The sequence below is a fragment of the Sarcophilus harrisii genome, chromosome 2 (assembly GCF_902635505.1).
Source record: "Sarcophilus harrisii chromosome 2, mSarHar1.11, whole genome shotgun sequence".
NCBI lineage: Eukaryota > Metazoa > Chordata > Mammalia > Dasyuromorphia > Dasyuridae > Sarcophilus > Sarcophilus harrisii.
In genome coordinates this window covers 662499111-662508385 of record NC_045427.1, presented here as the reverse complement: position 1 = coordinate 662508385, position 9275 = coordinate 662499111, and the positions used below count along the sequence as shown (strand labels likewise).

The 9275-nt window shown below is 43.8% G+C and overlaps 1 protein-coding gene across 1 annotated transcript in view; it reads right to left on the bottom strand.

The window, feature by feature from the left end:
* Positions 1 to 7855: 7855 nt before the first annotated feature.
* Positions 7856 to 9275, bottom strand: part of LOC111718933 (zinc finger protein 300-like) — a 177555-nt gene continuing 176135 nt past the window's right edge. The window contains exon 5 of the transcript XR_004232628.1: positions 7856 to 8935. The gene's annotated coding sequence lies outside the window, so the exon portion shown is untranslated. The remainder of the gene's footprint in view (positions 8936 to 9275) is intronic.

Sequence of the window (9275 nt, the reverse complement as noted above, 5' to 3'; positions counted from 1 at the left end):
CAAGCAAGGCCACGTACTGGTCACTGTGTCCCTGTTACGAATGTCTCCTCCTTGCTAGTGTTTTCACTGCTGGGTACCTCACAAGGCTGTGTCAAAATCAGTAGAATAAGTTCTTAGATACACACAAGGTGATTTTTCTGGACCATGTCCTTGAATGAAGGTTCACCCTCTTAGTGTGGCTTTCATCCTCTTGGCAAGGCTTTCAGCCATTGGGAGCCACACCAAATAGGAAAGACCCAAGTCTAGCAGTGAGAAGCTGCCAGAGAAGGACCAAAGAGAGAGGCTGGCAGCTTGGTAGCTGCAGGTAGTCACAGAGCGGCTGTGTGGTTCTAGTCCTGGAGGCAGCCCTCGGTGATGGAATCGGGTTATGTAGCTGGGCAGGTGCAAAGAGGAGTTTTTAATTGTTCAATGCCAAAAATACCAGGAGGTCTCTGGGAGAGATGTGGGCTCGGTGCTTGGTTGTTGCTGCCATCTTAAGAATTCAAAGCATATGAGCCCTTTGATCTTAGAGGCGAGATGAATGAGGTGGGAGACTCCTAGACTGTGAAAAGAACTCCAGTTCATTATGCTGCACAGCCTTGTTGATAGACATTTTTACAAAAATGATCAGTGCAGGAATAGAAGGCAATCCCCAATCACCATTCAGAGAAGGAGCTCGTGGGCTTTGCGTGTGCATGGTATCTGCCAGTGGGAGGAGAGCCCATCCAGATATTCCAGCAACCCACTCACAGGCCAGAGGTCCTGTCAAGGCATCCCTCCTCACAGGCTATTGGCTGTGACCCTCAGGCCCATCCCTTTCCCATGACATACATCAGTGCTCCTTGCTCAACAAGGGTGTTCCTGCAACATGGCAGAAAACATTGTGCACCAAAGGTGGAGGTGACCTGTATACTCTCTCTTGATAGAGTCCCATAACCTTGCAATTCCCCTTTTTTATCTTTGGGATAAAAGATCCCTCAGCTGCAACCTCTGAAAGGATGGTGGAGAAAGATCTATGAAAGTATTCTAATATTACAAGGCAACAACAAAGCAGTAACAACATAACACACAGGGCAGTCCATGATTCGAATTTTAATCGCCATGAAGAGGTATTATCAAACCAGTGTATGATTTTTTTCAGCAGTTTTATCTGGATTCAATTGTTCATCTATTTTAGCTTGCCAGGCAAATCCCACTGCGACATTCCTAGCTAGTTCCTCTTAGACATGGACATTGCAAGAAAGACTGATGACACTATAAGTGAAACCGACAGAGTGATACCTAATATGACCCAGCTGATACGTCTCTTTTTTCTAATGAGACTAAGGTCAGTTTCCTTCTTTTTTATTATGGGATTGAACATATGGTCAGTCTTAGTATGATACATTTCTCACTTTTGACAGGAAGCATTGATATATGAGCGCCAGTGACCACAAGCACAGTCTTGACTTTCATTTTCAGTATCCAGGCAATCACTGACTGCACAATTCCAACAAATAACATTGTATAAATCTAACGTTGCCTTGGTAACAATTACAGAGTCTCCCCACATGAACACCTATTTCCCTCCCAGACAGGCTTTAGTGTAGGACTGGTATCTCCTGCCATTTGTCCAAGAAGCCAGGCCCAAGAGGGTTTTTCATATGCCAACTGCCGGCCCCGTCTTTGAGTGACAAGAATATGTCCCATGGAGGCTTGTGCTTTCTGAGGGGCCAGCCTGATGATGTAGACACACTGCTGCAACCCTCCCATGGATGAGAGTGTCACCATGAGAGGGTGTCTTCTGCATGCTCAGCAGGTGTGTCACATGATACCCCATACCCCAAACTGGCATTTTGAATGCCAACATACCAAGAGATCTCTGGGAGAGATGTGGACTAAGTGCTTGGTCCTGGGCTGTTTAATATTTTGTCAATGGCTTGAGCATGAAGACAAAGAAAGCCCACTCAACAATATTTGACAAAGCAAAGCTGGGGAAAAGAGAAGAATTGGATGACCGAGTCAGGATTATAAAGAATCCTGGCAGGCATATATTTTAACACATTTAACATGTATTGGACTAGCTGCCATGTAGGGGAGGGGGTGGGGGGAAGGAGGGAAAACTTTGTAATAGAAAGTTTTGCAAGGGCCATTGTTAAAAAATTCCTCATGCATGCATTTTGGAAATAAAAAGCTTTAATAAAATAAGAATCATGTCAGGGAGGAGACGTGGGCTTAATATCATAAAATGACTTGTATGAGCTGATGTAAGAGAATGGAATAAACACAGAAAGATGATCTATCCCATAACAAAAACACCAGAAAGTCAAAGATGCAAGAGATCTGATCACTGCAATGAACAGTGAAGGATTCCAGGGGAGCAAGGATGATGCAGAAGGAAACCTCAATCTTAACACATGGCTGATGCAAGAATTTCTTTTGGTTGACTCTGCATGTGTTACAAGAGTTTGCTTTTTCTTTCCTTTCTCCACTGCGTGAGGAGAGAAAATGAATGCCTGTCAAGTGAAAAATGTTATCAAATTAACACTAAGAATGAAAAAAAAGATGAATTTACTTTTTAAAGATTCACACAAATGTATTCCTGGCCAAGAAATACACACTAGACACAGGTTGTGCTGAAAAAAACTAAGGAATTGGGGCTCGAATGGAGCCTCCACAAGCTTAATGAGAGTCGGCATTGGAATGCAGGAGTCAAAGAGTTTAGTGTCATCTGAGGGATGAATTGAGGCAGGAATGGGCAGGGGATGATCCCTCTGAGCTCCTGTTAGACATCATCTACATTATTGTAGATGTCTCCAGACATTGTAGCATATACAGAGAAGTATTGCCAGGAGTGTGAGAGACTTGAGTCCCAGGTATGTGAGCAGCCTTGTCCTGCTGAGCCTCCGAGGGCAGAGGTGGGAGCCTCAAGTGGAAGGGACGAGACTGATCTAGGCCTGATGTCAGGAAAGACCGCTCAACAATGAAAGCTGGCCCAAAGGAGAATGGGTGGTGGGTCCCTCAACTTTTGAGACCTCCATGTATTCTCAATGAGAAGCAAAGGAAAAACACCTGGGTGCCCCAGAGAATGGTCAGAACATTAACAGCATTGGGGATAGTGAAATGGGGGCTGGGGGAGCTGGATAATAATTACAGAGTTTGTCATTTATTAATGAGGAAGATTAAATGACTTACCTAGACACACATCTAGTAAATGTCTGAGGCTGAATTTGAACTCAGTTCTTTGTGACTCCAGGTCTAGAATTGTACCTACTGTGTCTCCTCTGTGGATTTAAGGAGATCATTTTCTGATTGTAGAATTCAAGTTCTAGGCAGAAAATCAAGGTAGAAATGCCTAAAAAATAGTTCAATTGAAATGAGGGAGCTTAGGGAAAGGGTGACATTAGAAATCTCACATTTAGAATGAGCCTTCAAAGCTGAGACAGTGAATGAGCTCTGTCGGGGTACAGGTGACATTGAGAGAAGCAGACTTAGAATTGACCTAATGGATACTGAAGTCCAGCAGGGAAGGCAGCAGTGAGCTGTGCTGTCAAGAGGATGTAGACATGGGAGATCATTTTAGTGATGCTGAGAAACCCAGCCAGCAATCCAGGATGCTGAAAGTGACAAGAGGTACCCATTTCCCAGGAGTTTCATTAGCTAAACTGTTTTCCTTCTGACCAATCACCCAAGCTGTTTCTCTTCCCAGGGAGCCATTCTACTGAAGTTCCTCTTTGCTTAAAGTTGTTTCTCATGCAAATTAAGACAATTCTGAGATACCACTACATACCTGTCGATTGGCTAAGATGATGGGAAAAAATAATGATGATTGTTGGAGGGGATGTGGGAAAACTAGGACATTGATGCATTGTTGGTGGAGTTGTGAACGAATCCAACCATTTTGGAGAGTAGTTTGGAACTATGCTCAAAAAGTTATCAAACTGTGCATACCCTTTGATCCAGCAGTGTTACTACTGGGCTTATGTCCCAAAGAGATTATAAAGAAGGGAAAGGGACCTGTATGTGCACGAATGTTTGTGGCAGCCCTTTTTGTAGTGGCTAGAAACTGGAAACTGAGTGGATGTCCATCAGTTGGATAAATTGTGGTATATGAATATTATGGAATATTACTCTTCTGTAAGAAATGACCAACAGGATGATTTCAGAAAGGCCTGGAGAGACTTGCATGAACTGATGCTGAGTGAAATGAGCCGGACCAGGAGATCATTATATACGTCAACAACAATATTATATGATGACCAGTTCTGATGGACCAGGCCATCCTCAGCAATGAGATCAACCAAATCATTTCCAATGGAGCAGTAATGAACTGAACCAGCTACACCCAGAGAAAGAACTCTGGGAGATGACTAAAAACCATTACATTGAATTCCCAATCCCTATATTTATGCCCACCTGCATTTTTGATTTCCTTCCCAAGCTAATTGTACAATATTTCAAAGTCTGATTCTTTTTGTACAGCAAAATAACGGTTTGGTCATGTATACTTATTGTGTATCTAATTTATATTTTAATATATTTAACATCTACTGGTCATCCTGCCATCTGGGGGAGGGGGTAGGGGGGTAAGAGGTGAAAAATTGGAACAAGAGGTTTGGCAATTGTTAATGCTGTAAAGTTACCCATGCATATAACCTGTAAATAAAAGGCTATTAAATAAAAATAAATAAAAAAATAAATAAAGTTGTTTCTCCATTGGCAAAAGAGACTTGCTTTCCTGCCCATTGTGGCTCTGTTTCCATTGGTTGGATTCCTGACTGATACTGCAGCCACTTTTGACCAGATGTACCTTTCTCATGAGACCCTCTCAGAAGCACTAGCAATGGACTAGGTGGCAAAAGCAGGTTGATTCACTATTATAGCAAAATCAAAAGGTGCTGGACACTACTGGCCAGGGGTGGGGGGGTGGGGGAATGGGGCTGGTTGTGCCATCATTGGGGAGAAATGTTGTTGTATGTCAATTATTTGTCTCAAATAGAGGAAGACCTTAGTGGTCTTAAAAAATAAGGAGATTTAGGGAATTGGAGTCAGAACATTCTGAAGCCTGTCTCTCCCTCAGCTTCCCTGACCTACACTTCTGGATGCCAGGACTCCGACATCATTCTCCATTCTGTCCTTCCTGCACTGATGCTTCCCTGCCTTTTTTGCCTTGCCGTCTGATGGGCCCTGATACCTTACACCCCCCCCCCCACCCTGTGTTCCATGACCCCTATAACAAAATGCCTTGGCTACAGTACAAACCAGAATTGGGTTGAGGCACCTGGGCATGTGTTCTGTTGACAGGTATGTACTAGGTGTTCCAGCAAGAGTTATGGCGCAAACAGTCATACATTGAGTATGTGCCAAGAATAGGTCAAGCACTCCCCTCCTTTGGAAGGATTGTTGCTGAGGCATGTGACCATGGGGGAAAGGGAGGATGGTTGGGGGGAAGATACAAGGGACAAGGGAGAGAGAGAGACATCTTGGGAAACATCATGAGCTGTACCAAATAAAGTGTACCTGCTTCAATCTTCAACAGGTGTGGTGACTATGTCATCTGTGTATCCAGAGATATCTGAAGAGTCATTGAGGGGACTGGATAAGGAAAGGTACTGCCGGTTAAGAAGTAGCGCCCCCCTGGCGACAGGTATATTAATTGGTCAAGCAGCAGGGGTTGAGGTAGATCTGAAACAATGCAGATGCTTTGTGAAAACCATCTTTACAGTGTCCCCGTGGACAGAACATATGGGCTAGATCCTGAAAAGTGGGAGACAGTGGGTTATCGGATGGCCTCCTATGATACTGGTGAGGTCTAGATATGGAACATCTAAATGAAATTGGGGTTTAATTGAGGTCTAGTGGCAGGTTCGGGGTACAGGGAGTCAAATAGAGCTCCCCTGCAACCCCTTTAGATTCAGCGCAATGATATGGAGTTAAATAAGGTCTAGAAATGGAGCAAGAGTTCCCTGTAAAGGAATTTACAAAAGCTAGATTGATAAAAGAGGTTTATTATGGGGTTTGGAAGTAAGGTTAAAGTCTAGTTAAGGGAATAGGTGAAGACAGAGATAAGAGGACACTGGAAACAGGATTCCAGTGGACAGAGATCCCTGACATGCCAGGCGTAAGGCTGGCATGTTTGGAACCTCTGCAAAGAGAGGACTCCAGCTTGACTCTTTTATAAGGATTCAGCTAGAGGGGCCTGTGGATGGAGTCCCAAGTTGGCTCCTTTTGGCTTTCAGTGGGGGCTTCAGTTTGCTTGGTGGGGGTTGGGAAACCTGAGCAGATCATTAGAATGGGGACTGGGAGAGCCCAAGTTGGCTCAGATCCAGATGGGGGCTGGTACAGGCCCAGATCTTCTATTGGAATTCAAAGGGGTGCTTTTGACCAGGATTTGTGAATCCAAGGTCCTAGCTTTCTGGATTGATAATGCATCAGCTAGGAGGGGTTGGGAATCAGAAATAAATCAATTCTTAAAGGGACCACAACCCACATAAATACTTTCCCTGGATTGTTGATAGATACCATATGCATAGAGAAAGCAGCCTTTACAGGGCCAGAAAAGAACCCCCTTAAATGCCCAATTGCTGTTCAGATGGGATTCTTTGGATGAAAATGAAAGCAGCAGCGAGGTAAAGAACGAACAACTCCCACTTTCTAATCCCCTCTTAGGCCCATGTACACCCTTATGTTGCATCCTTCCCCCATACTCTCCTGCTCAGCATTCCCCCATGGCCCCTCAGTGCCCGCAACAACTGCCTCACTATCAGCCCCATGGATTGTAATTCCTTCCGGTAATAGAGAAAAGCACTGGGACAGGGAGTGACTTGGCTTTCTGACTGACTGAGAGAATAAAAAAACCCGTCTGGGCCTCAGGAGAAAGGGGGCGTGGGACAGCAGCTCCCCCTGTAGACCCAACTCCAACAGCTCCTAGAGATGTTGCAAAAGGCGCTTCAGCGGTCCAAAAATCCGTAAAGATTGCTCAATCTCAGGAACCGTGGGAGGACATGGACGGCTGGGACTCAGTGCCATTTCCTTGGACACGGACCCTTTTTGGGGCAGGTCGAATATACTCCTGTTCCATTCAAAATGTTAAAGGAACTCAAAACTGCCTACTCCTCCTACGGGACAAACTCTAATACAACTGTTAAGACCATCTAACTAAAAGAACTCCCTTTATTCCTAATGACTTTCACTCCCTGGCCACGCATGCTTAATGCTTATCTGGGATGCCCTATTTCAAATGGAAGCAACCACCTGGCTCAGACACAATCCACAACTAAATGAGCAGTGAGTCAGTCATACGGATGATAACGGACACAGACCTTAGGCAGGAACCGATGTCCAGATTGGCTCTGACCTAGGACCTTTTTGATAGCAGCCAGCTGTGCCCTGAAAGCATGGGGCCAAGTAGAGGCCTCAGGTCCCATCCACACCCGGGTAACTGGACTGAAACAAGGTCCTGATAAATCAGTCCAAGACTTTGTGGCTAGAGTAAAAACAGTATGTGACAGGGTGATCAGCAAAGGAGAAGGCTCCAATACATTGTTTTTGAAACTGAGGGAGGGGTTGAATAAACCCTGTGCTACAGCCACTAGTACTTTGGGACCTGAGGGTTCCCTCCAAGATATATGGGATGGATATTTCTCCATAGACTGTGCTCATTTAGAGATAGAAGCCCTGGCATCAGCTATAGCCCAGGGCGTTGCCAAAGGAATAGGGAACCGACAGAAAAATCAGGGACCATGCTTCTCCTGTAACAGAATGGGCCATTTCCAAAAACAGTGCCGATATCCCAAAGGGAAGAGGTGTTTCAGTTGTGAGAAGCCAGGTCATTTTGCCAAAAGTGCTGAGACAAGAGGCAGGGAAACGGGTGCCCCCCCCCCCCACACCTCACAGTGGACCCGCAACGAACCCAGGCACAGGCATTTCCTCTCCAACAAGTGCAGCCTCCTTCTCCCTTCCTTCAGGAATACCAGAAGCTCCGGCTCTAAGATGGTGGCCAGTGACCACCACCACAGGGATACAGATAGAACTGTGGCCCACCACACCGCCAGAGTTGGAGACTAAGGATATAGCTAGATTGATATTAGGACTTCATGATTATTCCCCCTGTATTAATAGTCCATACCATTTTGTTCTAAGACAGGAAGCACACAGACACCCTAAGGACCATGGATCTCCCAGAAACACATACCTTGAGGGAAAATGGACTCAAGGATGAAGAAAACAATTCAAAAGAACTGAGCAGAACTTGTAAACAGAGAAAAACTGAAATTACAAAGGAAAGAATTCAGAGATCACCTGTACAAAAACAAAACAAAACAAAACAAAAAAAAAACCTACGGTTTCTGACTCCAAAGTCAGTAGCAGTTACATTGAACAATTCAATTTAAAAGCACAAAGTCCTACAAATCATGAAAATAAAGACCTCCTCATACAAGGGATGTGGCTGACTTCTGTAGGCTGATCTCTCCCAGTGTTCTCTACCAGTTTAATTTTCCTACTTGTTTTAATGCCTTTATATTTCTTCACAAATCTGGCAAGAACCAGTCAGATTTTTCTACAAAACCCTTTCCACATTCATTACTTACGTAAGATTTCTCTCCAGTGTGGATTTTCTTATTTTATCTCTCCATAAAGACTTCTCTTGAATCTAAAAATCTCCCCATAGGTTACATTCCCCTCAGTGTGGATTCGACAATCCTTTCATGTAAAAAGCCTTTCCACACTGGTTACATTCATAAGGTTTCTCTCCAGTGTGGATTCTCTCATGTCTAATAAGAATTCCCTTTTGTCTAAAACACTTTCCACACTGGTTACATTCATAAGGTTTCTTGTCAGTTTGACTTCTCTTGTGTAACACAGATTTCTCTCCAAGTAAAGTGACATGGACATATGGATGGTGGCCTGTGAGGTTCTACCACAGAAAGGCTTTTCTCCTCTGTAGTGTCCTTCATTTCAACTCTGAACTCTTGCTCTGAAAAAACAATCAACAGTCAAGAGACACTATATGCACATTTATATTCATATCCCCTTCCCTCCAAAAATGAACACAAATTGTTATTTGTTTGCAAAGCCAAAAGAGAAAAATCTTGTTTCTTTTTTTTTTTTAATGAAACCTTTATTTTCAAAATATATGCATAGATCATTGTCAACATTCATCCTTGCAATACCTTGTTTTCCAAATTGTTTCTCCCTTCCTTCCCGGTCCCCTCCTTTATATAACAAGTAATTCAATGTATGTTAAAACATGTACCATTATTCTATACATACTTCCACAATTTTTATGCTGCACAAGAAAAATATGATGAAAGAGG